At 35.3% G+C, this 20,410-nt stretch overlaps 1 pseudogene; it reads right to left on the reverse strand.

Moving 5' to 3' along the window:
* Window positions 1–18,253: 18,253 nt before the first annotated feature.
* LOC110213540 (actin-related protein 2/3 complex subunit 1A pseudogene) lies at window positions 18,254–19,344 on the reverse strand (annotated as a pseudogene).
* Window positions 19,345–20,410: the final 1,066 nt, after the last annotated feature.

Raw genomic sequence — 20,410 nt, forward strand, 5'->3', positions numbered from 1 at the left:
GAACCAAGCTCATACTTTCTGCCTGCCTCCTTGTCCCTTCTTTGGATAAAGCTATTGAGATTTTAAATATAAGAATGTTGTGTGGAAAGAAGTTCATATATATTTTGATTGCTGAAACTAGTTCCTTGCTAGAGGGTCCTAATAATGATAACATCAGCGGTCCAGTCAAAAAACACAGTAAATGGGAGGGGGGAGGGAAGCTACATTGAAGCACAAATAGAATATGGTAAACAAAGGATAAGTTAGACATAAAAGATTCTTAAGGGCAAGAAATATCTTTGGATTTTTGTCTTTATTTCCCAGGTCCAGCAAGGTACCTTGTAGGCTCTTAAAAAGTGCTTATTTAATTCATCTGAATGGGTGCATTCATGAATGAATGAATGAATGAATGAATGGGTTCATTCACTAGTGACCAGTAAAATAAACTATCATAGAAATATTAGTTTTCTATTAGACACTGCTACAAAATTTTTAACACAGTTCAATTTTTTCACAGTTCAATTTAACAACTGTCTTGCTTTTCTCCATACTGATTACATTTAAAATCTTAAATGACGACTCATATCAAGAGCTCAACATTTATAAGTCATTTTCTGCATTCCCTCATTTGATCTTCAAATAACCCTGTAAGGTATGTTGAGGCTTGTATGATTATCCCCATTTTGCTGATGAGAGAACTGAGGCTCTGATTACTGAACTGACTGGTCCACAGTCACACAGCTGAGAAACAAACCCAGCTCCTCTGATCTGAGATAATTAGCTAAATCAAAACTCAGAATCAGGTCCCTAACTCCAAATCCAGTACTTAGATGAAACTAAGGAAAATTGCCATATAAATACCATTACCTGAAAGTTTGACACTGGAAGACTTCAAACTGGTTAATTAATTACATTATCTGTAGCATTATCCTGGCTACATTCTGCCTGCAGGGCATATGGATCCACTCAGCTGCTGAATTTGAAAGAGCTTTGTCTTTTTCATGCAGAAGAAAAACCATCTGACATACCCCCTCCCATTATTCATCACAGTCCACCCCCCTCCCCAACCCATCCCCTAACATCCATCAAAATTGTTGGAGTAACATACTATTCCCTCTTTACCTGAGAGTATATATTTCCAGAGAAAGCAGGAAAAGAAGCCACATTAAGTAAGTAAAATCTACCCCACTGCAAGATAGAAGAACTCAAGAGAATACACTGTTTGTAAATTAAATTCATGTATATCCAACAGGCATCTTACAGTCAGGAAAAGAATTCAGGCATTGTTAGACAAGTATATTGGAATGGAAACTACTTTGATCACCTAAATAATTTGATTGAAATAGTGAAAACTCAAAAGTATGGATTTTTCAACTATGTGTATATCTAGTAAGAGTGGGGAAGAATTACTTAGAGAAGAAATCTCTTCTAAATTTGATGACAAAGTACTACTACTAATAATTAACATTTATATAGCACTTACTATATGCCAGGCCCTGTTTTAAGTACTTTACAATTATTATTTCATCTGATCCTTACAACAACCCTGGGAGGTAGGCACCATTATCATCTCCATTATACAGATGAGAAAAAGGAGACACACATTGGTTAAGTGACTTGTCAAGGATAACACAACTAGTAAGTGTCTGAAGCTGCATTTGAACTCAAGTCTGCCTGACTCCAGGAAAGCGCTGTATTTACTGCGCCACCAACCAATAACTTGATTTCAGACCTTATGACTTTTAAAAACATGAACTTTGTAAGAAAATGTGTTTGATTAGAAGCATCATGGTGAGACTGAATTGGATAATTTGAAATTACAGTTACAAAGTGACGTGTTGGTTAATGTTTACCAACAGAACTCTGAAAAGAATATAAATAATAAACAATAAACTTTTAAGTTTCATCTACACTATTAACATTTTCTACATCACTTTCTAAAGTCTAGACAATTAATCTCTCTCTCTCTCTCTCTCTCTCTCTCTCTCTCTCTCACACACACACACACACACACACACACACACACACACACACTCTGATTTGTAACATTTGCAGATCTAAAGTTTAAATGTTCACTCTGAAAATTTAACAATCAGCACTGTGAGCTGGTACTAGCTAACTCCAGCCTACCTCTGGTTGTGTTCTTCCTTCTCCAGCTCTGCCAGCGTCCCCAGCTACATCTATGTGTGCACTGAGATGCAATGCTGTTCCATAGTAGCACTGTATCTTAGTGCAAAGGGATAGGTATTTCCCCTCATTACTTGAGTTAATCCACCAGAATCTTGATTGTATAAAGCTAGTATGCCCAGCTCAAATGGGATAGGGGCATTCATTCCACCAAGACCTACCAAGTACCTACCTTGTTCTATGATGAGTGAATCAGACTCACGATGTTATTATCACTTAGATTTATGTGTGTATAAGATAAATAGATGCATTAAAAAAATATTCTGAGGTTGAACTTTTATAAAGTAGCACAGGATTCATCTTGCAAAACTCTGAATTTTATTCTTACTCCTATCACTGACTCTGTGTGTGACCCTAGGCAAGTCACCAAAATTCTGTATTTTCATATCCTTTTCTTGCAAATGGATCAACTGAAATAATATTTATCTGGCTTACAGGGATGCTACACAGAATAAGAGATACATGATTATTCAGTGACTGAGAAATGTAAATGTCATTTTTTTTTCCTTCTGGAAAGTCAAATATCCTTTGAAACTCCCAGATGATCCATTTTTATGCTGGTAACTTAATAGGACAGTATCACTTCAACTAGATAAATTAGTTTCTTTTAAATTATTTTTTCATTAACAAGCATTTATTTTTTTCTCCCATCCCTACTCTTCCTGCTAGAAAAAAGGAAAATCAAAACCAAAATCAAAAGTTATAGTCAAACAAAGCAAATTTCTACATTGATCACGTCTAAAAATATGTATTTCATTCTGTATATTTAGTCGATCACCTCTGGATATAGAACTTAAAATGCGTGACATCCTAAATAGATATATTAGTTTCAAACAAACCCAGGGAAGATAGGATAAATTTGAGTTTATAGAGTGCTGAATCTGTTGCTTAATTTGGTGAAACTGTAAGTCAAACAACTGGTTCGAGTGAATTTTTCTTGAATTGGTGGGATTCTCAGGTGTTATGTATTTCCAACTTACCTTTTCACTGACAAGGCCCACTGACATAAAGACAAAGGTTCTCTCTCCACACAGTTCCCAACCATGACTCGGTTCAATAACTTTAATGGACAAAGAGTTGAGTCAACTCACTGAAACTGATTTAGTGCTCCATAGACTAGACAGTCAAATGAGTGGATGATTTTTTTTTCTTAAAAGATAATTGATATCTTTTGTTTTTACATTAGCTATATTTCCCAACATAGTCTTTCTCCTAAGCATTGTCAGAGGGCCATACCTTATAGCAAAGAATAAAAAGGAAGAGAAAAAGTTCAATAAAACTAATATATCATTTAAGAACATCCCACATAGTATTTCATACTCATAGTGTTTTACTTCTGCAAAGAAGGGAAGTAGATGCATTCTCATTTTTCTTCTTTAGGTTGAAGATTGGTCATTATAATTTCAGTTCTATTGCTTTGACATTGTTCTTTCTATTTACATTGTTATAGCCATTGTATATCTTATTTTCCTTGTTCTACTCATTTCACTTTGCAACAAGTTCGTAAGTTTTCCAAAGTTTATCTATATTGATTCTATTAATTATGAATTAATATGAGAGAATACATCAATGAATCCTTGCACTAGGACTCACAAAAGGATTTCCCTCTTTCTAAATACACTATGTTGACATACCTCACCCCTGCCCATCACTACCCTGGAAAAATAAGAAACATGTACATATTCTGCCCAGCAATGTGAGTGAGGAAGAGATGTAGGGAGGAATCTCAATGTCTCTGCCAACAAAGGTCCTAAGTTAGAGAACCTCAAGATTTCAGAGACTCTGTTTAGAATATTTTTTCTGAGGCAGCTAGATGGCACAGTGGATAGAGCACCGGCCCTGGATTCAGGAGGACCTGAGTTCAAATCCGGCTTCAAACACATAACACTTACTACCTGTGTGACCTTGGGCAAGTCACTTAACCCCATTGCCTGGCCAAAAACAAAACAAAAGAACATTCTTTCCCACTCTCCCTCAAGTACAAAACAGTAGAAGCCAAAATCGGAAAAGATAAGAGCTAGAGAAGGCATGGGACCAAAACTCAGAGTGTGTAGATGCACCAGGCCTAAAAGAGCAAGGACTGAAATCTAGCTCTAGCCTTTCCTTTTCCCCCTTAAGCTATTTAGGTCAGGACCTTACGATGGTTAAAAAATAAATTCTCTAACACGGGAGAAGTCTGAGACAGCTTTGCAGTTAGCCCAGAGGTATATCCACTACCAGAAATGGGGGAAAGAAGTGTTTAGAAGGTGAATGACATAAAAAAAGAAGAAAAAAGGATGAAAAAAATCCGAAGATTTCAAGAGGAAGGAAGATCAATTTTTTAAAAATCTAGAGAATAACCAGAAAAATTAAAAGAGAGGATATTAAAATTAGAAGGAAAGATAAGTACTAAATCCTCAAAAAATCCAAAAAGCTCTATTAACAAACATTATAAGAAAAGCAATTGAACTCACTACAGTGAAAATCAGGACCCTGTGGAATCTCAAGAAAGTACAAAGCAACAACAAATATTCCAGAATGGTTCAAAAGAAAAATAGAAGTTAGAATGTATAAGGTTCATGAGAAGAAATAATTAGCAAACTAGAAAAAGCAAAAGAGAAAACAGCAAAAAAAAAAATGTCGAGTAAGAATAAATTAAAAGAAAAGCAAAAAGTACTCATTTGAAATGAATACATGACATCTATACTAGCAAAAGCCACTGACTTTGAAGATAGGCTGCTGAAACAACCTAATAATCATGTCTTCCAGAATAACATGGCAAAGCAAAACCCCAAATACCATAATGAAGAAAAAAATCAAGAAAACTTTCCAGAACTTCTGAATTTAAAAAAACTAAATACCAACCAAAAAAATCCAAAGATTACCCCCAGGGTAAAAAGGTATGTTTCAAACTCTAAGAAACATAATGGTTAAATTTAATAATTCCAAGTTGTTCAAGAGGCCAAGATAACAACAATCTTTAAATGTAAAGGAAAGGAAACTTGAAAAATAGGAGACTAATCTGCAACCACTAGAAAACTCTAAAAGAAATGGAATAACCTTCTGAAAATCAACAGAGCCCAAAATAACTTTTCTTACAACATAGTCTAATTATCAATTAAAAAGATGGATATTTAGTAAAAGAGAGGCAAAGCAGAATACTCAAATTCCAAACACTCCACACAACAGAAACACAAGAAAAATAAATGAGTAAAATGAGTATCACTATCAAGAAAACAAAATAAGTAATGTAATCATCATCATCAACAACAACAATAACAACAACAACAAACCTTTGGGGATAATCAAGAGTTATTTTTTTTTCTAAAATATACTATGGAATGAAGATGAAAGAAATTTAAAGAAGTAGAAGTAAAGGTGGAGGAACAGAACCGAAGCACAACGCATTTAATGATCTCTCAGGTTTGGATAAATCTAAGAGAAAACTAAGCAAAAGGATAAATGAAGAATTAGACAATCTGTTGGAGAATTTAAAGCTAAAAGATTTATGACACCCTCTGACTTGAAACACTAAAGAATGTTCATATAGTTCAATATGCTGTAGAATTTTTACAAAAATAGAGCATATACTAGGTTACAGAGAAACTGCAAGTGAATGTGAAAAACGCAGAAATATCAAACATGTATGTGCAGACTATAATGCAAAAATAATAATAAACAATTCAGGGAGAACACACACACAGAAAGGAACAGAAATATATGGAGATATAATGATGAAATCGGTAATGACTGTGCCAAAGAACAAATTATAGAAGGAACTAATGACTATGTGAAAAACAATGATAAAGAAAGCACAATAGACAAAAATATTTGGTGTTCAGAAATTTTGTAGGTCTCAGAGAAAATATTATATTCCTAAAAATGTAACACATAAAATAGAAAAAGAGAGGATCAATGAACTTCAGATGCATTTTTAAAAGCCAACAAATAAACAAACCCACTTCAGTACAAAAGAGGAACCTTTAAAAACTATAAGAGAAACAGAGAAATAAGAAACCAAAATGACTATAGAACTGAGAAAGAAAATTAAAATTTAGTTATTTACAAAATTAACAAAAATGATAAACCTTAAGTAAGCGTGAATGAAAAGGGCAGAAAATAGGAAAGGAAACAGTCTTCCTATATCCTTTTTTTGAGACAAATGTAGTTTTTAGTACCTAAGCCAGGGAAGGGTAAAGCAAAGAAAGAAAACTATATTTCAATGTCACTAATGAATACCAATGAAACATTTTAAAATATAATCCTAGCATAAAGATAACAGCAATTTATCCAAAAAATAATTCAATGTGATGAAGGTGAATTTTTAACAGGGGCACAAGTATGGTTCAATGTTAGGAAAACAATGTAACAAATCATATTAAAAACAAAAACATCCAGAACTAGACAATTATCTCAATACATGTGGAAAGTTTTTGATAAAATATAATGCTAATTTATGCAAAAAAAACCTCTACAAATGAAACAAAAGGGCATCTTGTTTTAAATTAGAAAAACTTTTGAAACCAAAAGCCAAATATTATGAGCAATGGAGAAAAATCAGAAGTTTCCCCAATAAATAAAGGAATAAAGCAACTAACTGAGAAAATTAATAGCTTTAGCAAAGTTGCAGACACCAACATAAACCCACAAAAATCAACAACATTTCTGCCTACAATAACAAAATTCATGATGCACTGATAGAAAGTGCAATCCTATTCAAAAATAAATACAAAATGAATAAAATGTTTGAAAGTCAATCTACCAAAGCACACTTAACATCTATATAAATTTAATTACAAAATGTTTCTTCAAAAAAAAATAAGAACTTAAATAGAGGAATGTTCAGTGTGCATAGCTAGGCTGTGCTAATAATAATTAAAATGACAATATTACCAAAGTTAATTTACATATTTGGTATAATATTAATCAAAGTACCTAAGGGATCCTTTACAGAGATAAAGTAAATAATTTTTAAAAATTTGGAGTAATGAAAATGTATGAATTATGGTGAACAGTACTTCCAAACCTCAAACTATTAATAAAGAAGTAATTATCTAAAATCATTCAAGAATAGCTTTAAAATAAGGGGGGGGGGAGTAGAACAATGGAACCTACAAGATGAGGAACAATTAGAAATAATTGAAATCAATAGCTAAAAGTTCAATAAACTTGAAAAGTATAAATTACCCAAAAAGAACAGCTCAGAAAACTGGAAAGCAGTCTGGTAGACATTTGGCATAGATCACGATCTTAAACTGTATTCTACAATAAATGCAAACTGGGCAAGTGACCTATCATAACAAAAAGAAGTCAGAAAAAAAAGCATTTCATGGGTAAGAAATGAATTCTTCAACAACAAGAGATAGAAGAAATTATGTAACATAAAATAAATCATTTATTTACACAAAATTGAAAAGTTTTTGCTAGAACAAAATTAATGCACCTAATATAAGAACTAACATGGTTGACAGAAAAAGAAATCTTTGTATCAAATATCTCTGATAAGAGTATGATATCCAAGATATACAGGGTATCTCAAAAGTCTTAATGCAGTTTAAACTTATTACAGCTTAAACTGCACTAAGACTTTTAGGACACCTTCTATAGATAACAGAGATATTTAAGACTGAATGTTCTTTTTCAATAGATTTAAAGTCAAAGAATACAAACAGTTCTTGAGAATGCTTCAAATCATTAATAAGACAAATGTAAATAAATGCAACAATAAGATTTCAACTAATACTCACTTAGTTGGCAAAAATGACAAAAGAAAGGAATATTAAATGTTGGAGGGGAGGCAGGAAGATGTGTATGAAAGCATTGTTGATCAAATTGTGATTTGTTACAACCATTCTGGAAAGAAATTTGGAATTCTGCAAATATGGTTACTAAATTGTCCCTACCCTTTAACCCTGAGGTTGCACCTAGTCATATACCCAAGAATGCCAATGTCAAAAAGAAAGGCCCCACATATGTCAAAATATTTATGTCAGCAACAATTTTTAAATGACAAGGAACTGGCAACAGAGTAGAATTCCAGAGATTGAGGAAAGATTAAGTAACTGTGCAACAAATGTAACGAATACACAAAGGAATGGAAAGAATTGAACTAATATTAAGTGAAGTAAGCAGAACCAGGAGAAAAATAAATGAAATGACTACAACAATACAAATGGAAAGAAAATAAATAAAATCCTTTAAAACTGAATATTTCAAAATTGTAACAATTAAGGTTGGCCCCAAAAAAGATATGAGGGAAGACATTTCCTCCTGATCCTTGGCAGAGGTGGGTCCCTGGATGTAGCCACTGAATATAACATCAGAATTTTTAGATGTGTTGATTGATTTTGCTGAGCCTATGGGTTTTTTTTCTTTTCTTCCATATTTTTTATCCTTTGTTTTAAACGAAAGTGCTAGGGGAAAAGATACAGGGAAGAATGTAGGTAATGTAAAAAGAAAAGACATCAACAAAAATGTATTTAGTAATATTCCATTACATCCATGCATCACAATTTGTTTAGCTATTCCCCCAAATATGGGTATCTATATTGTTTTCATTTCTTCGCTACTACAAGAAGTATTACTATAAATAATTTGTCATATATGAGGCTTTTTATTTTATCATTGACCAAGGGATACATGTCTAACAATATTATATCTGATTCAAAGAGTATGGACATTTTAATCGCATTCTTAGCACAATTCCAAATTTTGTTCTGGAATCATTGGACTAATTCACAGCTCTATCTACACTATATTAGTGTGTCTATCTTTCTACAATCTTTCTAAGATTGACTATCCCTCATCTTTTCTCATCTTTTAATTTGCTGAATTTGAGGTAAATTCCCAGAGCTGTTTTGTTTTTCTTATTAGTAATTTGGAGTAATGTTTCATATGATTGTTGATCTGTGATTCTTTTTAAGAACTGTTTATTCAATTACCTTGACTACTTATTCATTAGAAAATGGCTCTTGGTCATTTTTTGGTCATATTTGTGTTAGCTCCCTACGTAACTTGTATATCAGAAATAGATTGAAATTTTCATTTTCCAGTTGGGTGCTCTGGCTCCAGATAGAAAGAGAAAAATGAAGCATTGTGAGATATGTATTTTAATTTCCTTTCTCCCACATATTCTGGACATTAAAAACACTTCCAGGCTAAGTCTGCTCTTATGTTTGCATTTTTAGAGAATTCTTCAGGTACTCAGTTTCCTCACCTCCAAAGAGAGAAGCATGCTTGGAGGAGGAAGTGGATGCCACTATAGCAAGTGTTTTAATATCTTTTCCAGTCATTGTGTTGCATTTATTGAGCACCCACTATGTGCTAAGCACTAGACAAACATGAGGTGTCATATTAAAAAATCGTAGCCCTCCTGGCTACATTTTTTTTAAAAAAAAAAACCCTCAGTTCTATTGATATTCTATGCCAGATGGTAGAGAAAGGTCTAAATTCTATTGCATTTACTTTTACAGATAATTTATGAAAAAAATGAAATATTAACTAGGAATGTTATAGAATGGCTTTCTGTTTCACTAGGAAATGACAAATGAAGTAGTGTCGGCATACATTTGAATAAGGAATTATCAATCAACCTCAAACTTGACCCACAGCTGTCGTCCCTATAAATTAATGTTTACCGTTCTTAAGTATGTGCAGGACATCTGGAAACACACAGGCTGTGGCTGGTGAGAAATTTCCAAGAAATACTATATCAAAAGCTAATTATAGTGCCAGCAAGTCCAAGTGTCATTTTGTTATGGTGAATTATAGACGGGAAACTCTGCCGCTGCAAACTGTTATTCATAACTAAATCATAATGCTTTTAAGTTTTAATTAATCTGCTTAGCTTTAGTTGCAAGGGGAAAGCTTGCTTAACTATTAAGCCACCGAGGTTTTCTCTGCCTTCTCTTGAACTGCCTTTAAGCACCTGAGGGAGCAAGACCATATTATCAGACTGACATTGGGGCCTATTAAGGAGAATTTCTTTTAATATGCTGGAGTCTGAATATTTCTTTCTATTTCATTATCAAAAACCAATTAATTTTCCATAAAAGCACCAAATTAATTACAAAATACTATGGAAATCAGAGATGTCTTTCTTTTCCCCACCATTATGGAAATGCCAAGCCCCTTGGCAGCCAAGTCCTTCGAAGGTACCAGGTTTCCTTATTTAATATTTTATTTGTGGTGTCAGGAGGGCCCTGAAGAGCTGGGGCTTTCGTCTCTCTTTTCAAAATGGGTTATTTTCTCCTGCTATACATCCCAGATCTCTCTGACCCTGAGGGCTGGCATTAACTTGTGCAGGTCATCTGGAGAAGGCTGGTTTTCCGTGAGAGGACAGCATATATGTTTCTTGGACTGTTTTGTAGGCTAATTATTTTGTCTGTGTTCTGTGGTGCAATGGAAAGTGTGTTGTGCTGGAAGGGAGTCAGAGGAATTGGGTTCAAATCTCAACTCTGCCCCTTATTATCTTTGTAATCTTGTGGGAGTCAATTAACTTCTTTGGGACTCAGTTTCTTCATCTGTAAAGATGAAAGGGTTGCTTTAGATGGCCTCTGAAGTCCATTTTGTCTCTAAATTGCTAATTCTGTGATCAATAAAAATACTTGTTAATTGGATAATTGGTTTTAATTAGAAAAAAGGAAATACAGACTTGTAACACACAGTAACAAATGAAGAATAGCACCAGTGATATAACTTTGAAATTTAAACATGGGAGAGACCTTAGAGATCTAGTCTAACTTTTTCTCATTTTCCAGATGAGTAAAATGAAGTTCAAGAAGGTTGTCACTTGCCCAAGAATTGACATAACATATATCTAGGAAGGGGCAGCCTGGAGTGAAATCCATGTCTTCTAACTTCAAAACTAGTGGCCTTTCTCTTACACCAATTCACCAGCTAAAATGTTTCATCAGTTAAGAGATTTTCTTCTGAGGAAAGAACAACTCATAGTCATTGTTTCAGTGAAAGAATGAAGAAAATGTAGTTATGTCTGAACTTCAATTACTTCATCTATAAAATGAGGGGGTATGGTCATTGTTTCCTGCTCTTTATTTTACAGATATGGAAACTGAGGCCCAGAAAAAGTAAAACAACTTGGCCTAGGGTCACCAGAATGGTAAGATAAGTTGGGATTTAAATCCAAGTATTCTGATTTTGTCTCAGCTCAACAAACATTTATTAAGTGCCTACTGTTAGTACAAGTCATGATAGTAGGTACTGAGGATACACAGGGGGAAAAAATGCTCCTTGTCCTCAAGGAGCTTACATTCAAGTGGAGGGATTTAACAGAAGCAAAAACTAGGTAACTGGAAGAAAGAATCATATGGTGGGAATCAGGAAAGGCTTCCCATAGAAAATGGAACCTGACCTGATCTTTCAAAGGTGGTAAGGAAGAAGATAAAAGGGAATGAAGGCTAAACATATGGTGTAATTTGAATAAATACAAAGACCACAGAGTTTGGAGAACTCCAGTTCCAGTAGGTGAACTTTCCACTAAACTCCAGATACAAGGAACATAGATTTAGAACTGGAAGATCTAGAACTCATCTAGTCCAACTATCATATTTACAAAGAAGGAAACTGAGTGTCAGGGAGGTAAAATGACTTGTCTAAGGTCACATGACTAGCAAGTAGACTAGCAAGTAGGACAATCAGGAAACAAACCCTAGCCCTCTGACTCCAAATCTAGCATTCTTTCCAGGAACCCTACTTTCTTCACCATCTTTCCTTTTGTATCCACCATAGTACCTAGAGCAGTGTCTGGCTGAGGGCTTAATACATAGTTTACTGACTGAACATGGTGCTTTAAAAGGATATATACATAGATGAAAGAAGGCCTAAATGTAAACTAATAATTTGTTTGCCCGTATTTATACATACTGAAATAAAACACATTGGAAATATTTTCCCCCACAGGGAAGTCCCATGACTTGTGTCATTACTTAACTATAAAATATAGCCTATATAAATCCAAGGCCTTTCTGAAGATTTTGGTAAGGTTAAAAAACCATAGTCAATTTATGTGCTTTTTAAAACAAGTTTATTATGGGGCAGCTATAGGTGGCACAGTGGATAGAGCCCAAGCCCTGGATTCAGGACGACCTGAGTTCAAATCTGACCTCAGACACATAACACTTACTAGCTGTGCGACCCTGGGCAAGTCACTTAACCCCATTGCCTAGCCAAAAATAAATAAATAAATAAAAATGAAACAAGTGTATTTTTCCCCTTAAGGAAAAAAAACGGGCCAATATGTACAAAAATATTTATAGCAGCTCTTCTTGTGATGGCAAAGAATAGGAAATTAAGGATATGCCTATCAATTGGGGAATTAATGAAGAAATTATGGCATATAATTGTGATGGAATACAATTGTGCTATAAGAAATGATGAGGGGGATGGTTTCAGAAAAACCTGGGAAGACATATGAACTGATGATGCAAAATGAAGTAAGCAGAACCAGGAGAACATTGTACATAGTAACAGCAATACTATAATGATGATCAACTGTGTAAGACTTAGCTTCTCTGGTCAAGACAATGATCTATGACAATTCTGAAGGATTCATGATGAAAAATGCTACCACCCCCAGAGAAACAACTGATGAACTCTGAATGTAGATTGTGGCATACTGCTTTTCATTTTCTTAATTTTTCTTGCTTTTTTTTTGCAACATGGACAATATAGAAACATGTTTTATACAACTCCGCGTGTATAATGGGTTTCATTTTGATTGCCTTCTCAATGAATAAGGAAAGGGCTGGAAGAGGGAAAGAATTTGGAAAATTCTTAAAAATATGAATGTTAAAAATAAATATACATTTTAAAAGAATAGTTTGGTTTATAAAAAAAACCCAACAATGGTCCATTTAACCTTTTTTGGGGGGCAGCTGGGTGGCGCAGTGGATAGAGTGTGAGGCCTGGAGTCAGGAAGACTCATTTTCATGAGTTCAAATCTGGCATCAGACATTTATTAGCTATGTGACCCTGGGCAAGTCACTTAACTCTGTTTGCCTTAGTTTCCTCATCTGTAAAATGAGATGGAGAATGAAATGGCAAACTGCTCCAGTATCTTTGCCAAGAAAACCCCAATGGGGTCATGAATAGTCAGACACAACTGAAAGCAACTGAACAACAATCCTTTTTCCCCCATAGTACCAGGGAGCCCTGAAAAATCTTCAGTGATCTGTGATAGATTGCAAATTACAGGGTTTTTTCAACATTATTATTAAACAAATATTGTATCAATTTTTCTTCTTTCTCGTATCACTTTCCCTTCCAACTCTACCCAGAACACATCATTTGGACAAATAATTCTATCTAAGTAGAACTAATAAACACTCTGAGCATGCTTGATAATATATGCCATGTTTTACTATGGTGGTTTGCCACCTACCTACCAAGAAGTGGGAGATATGTTTCACTGTCAGTCCTCTGAAGTCATGATGGGTCACCGTTCTCAAGAAATGTTCTAACATCTTTCAGAATTATTTTTCTTACATTATTGTGGTCATTATGTAGCTTATTATTCTGTTTCTGCTTCTTTTGCCCTGCGTCTATTCATACAAGTCTTCCCATATTTCTCTGGATTTGTCATATTTGTCGTTTCTTACACTGCAGTAACATTCTACTACATTAATATATTGCATTTTGGTCAATTATTCCCCAATCAATAAGCATTTACTATTTCCCTCCAGTTCTTTGCTTCCACAGAAATGAAATGGTTTTACATTTATATTTCTGTCTTTGAGCTCTTTGTAATAAATACCAAGGAGTTTTATTGCGGAGTCAAAGCTTAGCAACTTTTCCAATTCCATAGCATTTCCCAGAAAACTGGGATCAATTCACATCTCTACCAACTCCACATTAGTGTGCCAATTTTCCCTCCACCCCTTCAGCAGTTACTATTTTCTCCTTCTGACACTTTGTTAACAATATGGATGTATAGTAACATCTCAGAGTTGTTTGCATTTGCATCTAGTATTAAAATAATGAGACTGAATCTCCTTTCCTTAATACTAATTGAATATGGCCACACCTCCCCAGGCTTACCTCCTAAAAGAAATATATGAGATTTCATATTATACAGGATGAATATCAACACATTTAAGCCTTCATTCAAATCCTAGAAGCCAGAAGGTTTACTTTGCCATTTTGGGGTAGGTTTTTTTTTTTTTCTCCACGGGAACCTCTTAATGCCTCTAGGCAGCTTTCTAAGACTGTAAGTTGCAGAACAATTGCTGACATGCATGGGTCAAGGGAGTTTCCTTAGTGAGAGTTTGTTAAGTATAATGGTTAGGTTGTGAAATCAAAAATCTGAGCCACCCTCCTCTCCCCAAAATGAAAGCTAATATAGCACCTAGTACTATGTCAAGTATCTTCTGGAGCCTCAGTAAATAATAAATGGAAACAAATTTAAAGAATTCTTGACATAATACTTCGAAATGCCATGGTATTACCCTTTTTTTCTAATGAGGAAACTGAGACACAGAAACACCTCCACCTCCCCTCAAAATACAAGTTAATATAGCACCTAGTACCATGTCAAGTATCTTCTGGAGCCTCCTTAAATAATAAATTGAAATTGATTTAAGGAATTCTTATCATTATACTTTGAAGTGCCATGATAGTCTTTTTTTTTCTAATAAGGAAACTGAGGCACAGAGAGGTTGAGTGAACTGCCCAGGGTCATGCATGGAAAGTGTGATAGAGCTGAGATACAAATTGCTTGGCCTACTGAGCCTTGTTTCCTTCCAAAATAGTTGCTGTCCCTAAAGAGCTCATTTCTTCAGGGTAATTCTTTTTTTTTTCCCCCCTTCTTTTTCTGTGTCTCTGTTGACAGGGATACTTAGGACCTTCTGAGTAGTTTCATGCTTTTGCCTTCCTACATTAAACTTTATTTTTTTTTATCCCTGTCATGAAACAAAAACAAATTAAAAAGAAGGGAAAAAATCTTTTGATTTGATTTCTAATACAGAGGAAAAGCTAATGCTGGCATAATAATTGCTAAAATGCTGTTTAAATCTGCATCTGACTCGGGGCCAACATCAGAGGACAAGTTGAAACAGTGGTAGATAAATAATTAAAACATTTGAAGACATTAGAATCATAGTTTTCTCTTAATAAAAACTACATTTTGGAGACTATGAGGATAAACCCCTCAAATTTGCCTCTGCAAGGAGTTCTCTAGGCAGCCACTCCCTTCTTGTTCTTATTCATTTAATTTTTTTAAATCAACTATGGTCATAGATAGTTATCTCCTTTGTATAATCCTTTTAAATTCATGCTATTAGGGGAAGTCTGACTCTTCCTCACCTTGCAAAAAGATTACATCCTTCATTGGAATCTGCAGATTTCCATCTTGCTTGAAAGTCATGGTCCATCTAGTCCTGTATTGTGTTACCACAGAAACTCCAAAGGTCTATCCATGGCCCCAGTTAACATCTCATTCACTTCAAACTTAATGGTTGCTCTTGGGTTTCACTAGATCGATAAACCAACTGCAGAAGGATACAATGGAGAAGATCTGGATTTATAAGCACAATTCATGGGGGAAAATGGATGGATTTGGAATTAAGAATTTAGATTTAAGAATTCTTGCCATAAATCATTGAAGTGTGGTGTTGTGGAAGCACAGTGTGAGCAAAAATAAATTCTCATGCAGTATTAAACTGCAATAGTTTTCTAAACAAGGAAAGGACCTCTGAGCTGGCCATACCATAACTGGAATATTGTATATAATTGTGGCCACCATGTTTTAAAGGAGTGAATATCCAGAGGAGGTGATCAAGATGGCAAGAAATATAAAAATGATGCTCTAGAGATCTAGATACATGGTTCAGGAAACTTAGGATGTTTACCTGGAGAGTCAAAAAAAAAAAAGGTTTGAGGAGTATATGATAATTGTCTGCAAGTACTTGAAAGTTTATTCTGCTAGAGAGCTGTGGATCACCATGACCTCAGAAAAAAAATCAAAATCACAAATAATCTAAGGATTGATAAGAAGTCATGAGTGGGAATCAATTGGCATGCTACCAATGAATACTTGAGCATATGAAGCGTTTATGAAAGCATATATTACTGGAAAAAGACACGTATTTATTTTGTAAGAGCAAGAAATAAAGCACGTAGGTAGATGATGGAAAGGGCACTTGACTTAAAGTCAAGAAGACTGGAGACAGAATTCTTCCTCATATACTTAATAGCTGTATAACCCTGAACAACTCACTCAATCTCTCTGTCTCAGTTTGTCCATCTATAAAATGGCTGTAACAACAGTGTCCACCACAGAAGGTTATTGTGACAATGATAGTATCTAACATTTATATAGCACTTACTATGTGCCAGGTACTGTGCTAAATGTTTTATATTATTTCTCATTTGATCCTCACAACATCTCTATTACAAGATGCTATTATTATCCCTATTTTATAGAATAGGAAACCAAGGCAAAAAGAAGTTAAGTGACTTGCCCAGAATTACAAAGCTAGTAAGTGCCTGAGGCTGAACTTGAGCTCAGGTATTCCAGACTCTTAGCCCAGGCTAGGAGTATTATAACAAATGGATAGCCCAAATAGCATTTTTAGGTATCCCTGAAAAAGTAAGGGAATAAGGGGAAAGCCTCTAGCATACAGAGTCTTGTTTTTATGGAAAGACATAGATGAGAATCCCACACTGCTAATGGCAGGAGTACTCACATGAAGCCATTAATGTACAAATATAGGAGAAGGATTAGGTTTTTTTCTTCTATATAACCTGAGAATTAGAGAATTGGGGCCATGAGGTAAAATTTACTAGGATTTAGGTTCAGGATAAGGAAGAACTTTTTTAACAGTTATTTCAAAATAGAATATGCTACACGTTAGGTACAGGGGAAGTACTCAAGTACAGTCTGCTAAAATTTGCCATGGAATTATGGGATTTAGAGCTGGAAGGGTCCATAACGATCATTTAGTCCTGTGGTTCCCAAACACGTGGAACAGGGATTGAGGTCTGAATATCCATGTTGGACAGCCAGTCCATATAATCCCAATCTATCCTTTTTTTTTTAAATCCTCAGTCATATATTTCCCCGATTATACCTTTTAAACTACTTCTTTGCACAATTCCTCTAGTATGTCTCAATCCCGTACTTACAGTGAATAGCTGATGTCTTTCCCTTGAAGGTGTAGGTGAAGATATCTGCTCAGGGAGAGGGAGACAGCAAAGGCACTGAGGCTTTATGAGAAGATATGTTTTGGAACATCTGCCCGAGAGGAGTGTGTTAGAGAGTTAATCAGGTAATAATTAAGATTTTGTCATATAGCATTGAGGGTACAGCTGATATCAGACAACATGAAATTTTCATAGGTTCACTCAGAACAGTGATATGACTTTGTTTTGGTCCAACAGCATAGGGCCACATGGGATTATTAACAGAAAATAGATGGTAGGAGTGACTTAGGGTTGAGGATTATTGTCAGGACATCAATGAAGAAAGGGGCAAAAGAGTAGAATAGTAAATGTTAGAGTTGGGCAACTGTTGTGTCAAGGAGAAAAATGAGGCCAAAGCAAGTTTGATGAACTGAAAGAATGTGAGTGGGGAAGGGAAGAGGTATTAGAGGTTGTGGTGAAGATAAAGAGTAGATCTAAAGCTGAGGTTCTTAACCTTTTTGTCTATAGGCCCCTTTTCTAATCTGATGTGGCCTATGGAGCCCTTCTCAGAAAAAATGTTTTTGCATGCATAAATTAAGACACACAGGGTTACAAAGGAAACCTAATATTTTCTTTTTTCCCTGTTTTTTTTTAAATTTTTCCCAGAAGACAATTTACATAAAACCCCTCTTTAATTTAGTGTGACAACTTTCTAAGAAAAACTACTTAAAGAGCAGCTTTGGTCAAGAACGGAATGAAATAGCCAATCAGAAAGACATCACTGCTGATTTTTTAAAAACCAATACATTCACCCATTATGTTAAAAAAAAATAAAAAAACCCAAAACATCTGCAAGGGATGTTTTCTCAGTTTTGACTTGTGGTAGGGTCTTTCCCCTCTTCATGCAAATGCTGGAGCTGCATTCTGTCAAGTGTCCGTCATGCTAAAGAATGGAAATACAACTTCACATCATTCATGGCCCCTGGATTGAAGACTCTACAATCTTGAAATCTCAAACTGTCATTGCTCCATCAATGCCAGTGGTGCAAAATTTGCGGCAGTCTTGCTTGTCTACTTTATAAATAGACAGTTGGATGATACTGTTTTGGTGTAGCATGTCCAGAGCAATGTTGCAATCCTCAGTGGTGGCTCTCTTGTCCATGTTATAGAAGCATTCCACGGCATTGGGTCCTCTGTTTTGGAATGTCTAACTTGGAGACAAAGTTCAACAAGCTATGATCATCATAATTAAACAGCACTGGGCAGCAGTCATGGCCAGCAGCCACCATGCTATTCTCAGAGACAAATGACACACTCAAGAGTGGGAAGAACTGTTTTCAGCTGTGAAACCATCATGTTTTTGGAGGCATCAGCAACTGATACAGTACTCTCATGGCTGAACCAAGAGAAGCAGTTCCCACTGGCAGAGAAAATAACCCCATGGGCCCAATCACCACTTCCGGTACCACCAAACTCTGACATCAGTTGTCCAAAAGGCATCTTGGTACCCCATGGAGTACTGGCTGGCTTTTCATCAACTTCTTTAATGTAGGCATAAAAAACTGTGCTTTTGAAGTCCTAAGATCCAGTAGCCAGAAAACATTGTTGGGGTGCCAGTCCAAACTAAGGACAGTAGAATGAATTGGTTTTTTTATGTGTTTGCTCACCCACCAGTCATTTTGAGATTCAAAGCAGCACACAGAAATCAGTCAAACTCTGCTACCTATGGCAAATTTATTCTCCAAGGGAGATCATTTCACAAAGGTGGCTGCAAGATTAATCCTCAGGATCAGGAGGGTTGGTTTCCAGATGCCATCTTTCTGACTCCGGACATAGGCATTATGGTCTGCACCACAAGGTATAATTCCATTGTTCTTGAGAGCCCAATCAATACTTGTATTTTGTCCACTGCATTCCTTCAGTTCATGGGGCTTTCACCCATTGGTTCCCATTCTTCTTATAAATGTGGACTTCATGATTATTAGGGCTAAGGGCAATCTGAGAATGGTCTCTGTTCCAGGCATGGCAGGTGATTGGCTCTAGTAAAAACTGATGTAAGGACATTACTCTTAGTGTTTTCAACAGGGAAAAAGCTGGGATAAGGAGGGTGCGGATGGGCCCTGGAGTGGAGGACTTGTGGACTCTGATCAGTCGACCCAAATAAGTTCTGGCAGACAGGAGGGAGGAAGACAGAGGCCAGGAGCAAAATCTAATATTTTCTTGGCATTGTGTGGATACCAACAGAGTACACAGGTTTTCCATATATTCCCAATCCATCTTTTTTTTTTAAATTTCCAGTTATGCCTTGCATAATTTCTAAATTCTAATATGTTGCAAACGGTTCATGTGTACCATGTACCTCTCCATTGCTTTTTAGTTAATCCTCAACATCAATTCTTTGTTTAAATTTTATTTCCAAATTCTCTCCTTCTCTTTACCTCCTAGCTTACTGATGAAGAAAGCAAGAAAAACAATACTGATTATATGTATGAAGTCACATAAAACATATTTCTGCCATTAGCCATGTTCTGAAAATGAAAAACCAGAAAAATAAAGAAAAAATATGCTTCAATCTCCACTCTGAGTCCATTAGTTGTTTATCTGGAGGTGGACAGCATTTTATATCACAAGTCCTTTAGAGTTGTGGTAGAACATTGTGGTGTATCATTGATCAGAACATTGTTATTATTGTATTCACTGTTTTCCTGGTTCAGTTCTTTTTTGCACCAGTTCATCTAAGTCTTCCCAGATTTTTCTGAAACCTTCCCTTTACTATTTCTTACTGCACAATAGTATTCAATCATACTCATATACCACAACTTGTTCAGTCATTCTTCAACTGATGGGCATCCCCTCAGTTTCCAATTCTTTGCAACACCAAGAGTTGCTATAAATATTTTTGTACATGTGGTTCCTTTTTTCTTTTTCTTTGATGTCTTTGGGATGTAGATCTGCTAACAGTATTACTGGATCAAAGGATATGCACAGTTTTATAGCAAATTGGGCATAGTTACAAATTGTTCTCCAAAATGGTTATACTAGTTCATAGCTGTACCTGGTTTTCCACATCCTTCCTGTCCATACAATTTATGTCAAAAGAGACCAAGATAGATATAAAAGAAGAGAGATA

Source organism: Phascolarctos cinereus, unplaced genomic scaffold (assembly GCF_003287225.1).
Source record: "Phascolarctos cinereus isolate Bilbo 61053 unplaced genomic scaffold, phaCin_HiC Scaffold_5;HRSCAF=322, whole genome shotgun sequence".
Classification (NCBI taxonomy): Eukaryota; Metazoa; Chordata; class Mammalia; order Diprotodontia; family Phascolarctidae; genus Phascolarctos; species Phascolarctos cinereus.